This window comes from Orycteropus afer, unplaced genomic scaffold, assembly GCF_000298275.1.
Source record: "Orycteropus afer afer isolate SDZICR_OR568_19922 unplaced genomic scaffold, OryAfe1.0 scaffold00149, whole genome shotgun sequence".
NCBI classification, from domain to species: domain Eukaryota; kingdom Metazoa; phylum Chordata; class Mammalia; order Tubulidentata; family Orycteropodidae; genus Orycteropus; species Orycteropus afer.
The window spans coordinates 1,670,682-1,672,433 of NW_006921736.1; the positions used below are offsets into that span (position 1 = coordinate 1,670,682).

Consider the following 1,752-nt stretch of genomic DNA (forward strand, 5'->3'; position numbering starts at 1 on the left):
TTTTTTTTTTTATTTTTGACTTTGATATATCTGACTTGTGGGGCTGATAAGCTAATCTGTTTGCTATTTTGGAAGCACTTAGGTACTCAGCAGTTCTCTCCTGTTGGGTGTGCTAGAAGCTGACAACATGTGCACATTTCTTTGTTCACTGTTTCTGTAGAACCATTGAGGGCTGGTTGAACTGGTGTTGGCCACAATTTATCATTGATTAGTTGGTGAAGATGCAGGTGGTGGCCTTTTCTCAGTGGGTGGGACTTGAGAAGGTATAGATGTGGTGTGGTGGTGTTGGCATGGTTACTACCTCTTGTTGGGTAGGACAAAAAAAAACAAGAGAAAAAAAAAACTGCACACACAAAAAAGAAAATAATAAATAAAAGAGAGGAAAAACACAAGTAGAAAAACAAACAGCAACAGTCAAAAAAAGAGAAAAATAAGCCATAAGAAAAACAAGGGAAGGATAAAATGGACAAGAAAGAAAACTTAGGAGGTGGAAAAAGAAAAAGAGCAGAAAAAGGAAATAGTAATGAAAAAATAAGGAAAAACAAAGGATTGGGAAAAAGAAGGAAAAAAGAAAAAGGGGAGCAAAAAAAAAAAGGACAGAAGAAAACAGAGAAGAGAAAGAAAAGAAAAAGGAAAAAGAGAGAGAAAGAATTTAAAAAGAAAGGAAAAAACTGGGAGTCAGGGCACTCATGTGATGTTCCTTCTGGCCAAGTGTACAGCAGGGATAGGGTATCTGGTGCCAGAATGAGTTCCTGCCAGGCTAAAATGTGCCTGGAGTCAGGGTGACTGGTCTTGGAATAGGACGAGTCTCTGCCTTCCAGAAAGTGCCTTGGGGTAGGGCGCTCAGTCTGAGGTGGAATTCCTGCCAGTTCACAAGGGGGGTAGGGGAATATAATACCTCTTGTCACCAGGAGAGTTTGAGGAATAAGGGGAATATCACACCTTCCTAGTTACCAGCTACTGGTGTGGGTGCCTGTGCAGTCCTCAGCAAGTGGAACCGCTTAATGATCCTTGCAAAAGTTCACAATGGCCACCGTATCAGGCCAGTTGACAATCACAGCTTTGGTTTTTTTTTCTGTATGATTAGAATATTTTTTTAAAAAAATTTTATTTTTATTGTGATTTGGGTGAAAATTTACAGAGCAAATACACTTTCCATACAGCAGATCACATGCACTTTGTCTCATGACATTGATGACAATTTAGCACAATGCAACATCTCCTTTCCCACTTAAAAATATGGAACGCTTCAAGAATTTGCATGTCATCCTTGCACAGGGGCCATGCTAATCTTCTCTGTATTGTTCCAATTTTAGTATATGTGCTGCTGAAGCGAGCACAATAACAGTTTTGTTTGTCTCCTTGTTTCCTGTTTTCATTCAGTTTCTTCTATCAGTATTTGATTCACTTTTTTATCCTTTCAAGCTCAGGGTTCTAGGATTGTCATCTGTATCTGTTTTATATGGTTTCTCGTTACTTTGTTATAGGGAGTCTAGGTAGCATGTCTGCCTATTCTGCCTATTCCACCATATTGCTGGAAGTCTTTCCCTCTCTCTCTATGTATATATCTGTGGTAGTTCAGTTGGTGCATCAATTTGGCTGAGCCTGGTTGAGTAGCTGGATAGCTGGATATAGTATTCCCCATGATGAGACTGGTAATCAACTCCATGGTAGAATCTACTGGGAACAGCTGAGTAGCTGCCTTAAGAAATATAGTCTGCTTCCTGCATATAAGCAGAAGCCTTGTGGAAT

The 1,752-nt window shown here is 39.7% G+C and overlaps 1 non-coding gene across 1 annotated transcript; it reads right to left on the reverse strand.

Moving 5' to 3' along the window:
• Positions 1-1,233: 1,233 nt before the first annotated feature.
• Positions 1,234-1,340, reverse strand: LOC122150479. Its single transcript, XR_006163690.1, has one exon. It is a non-coding gene; the product is annotated as a U6 spliceosomal RNA (small nuclear RNA).
• Between the last annotated feature and the right edge of the window lie 412 nt (positions 1,341-1,752).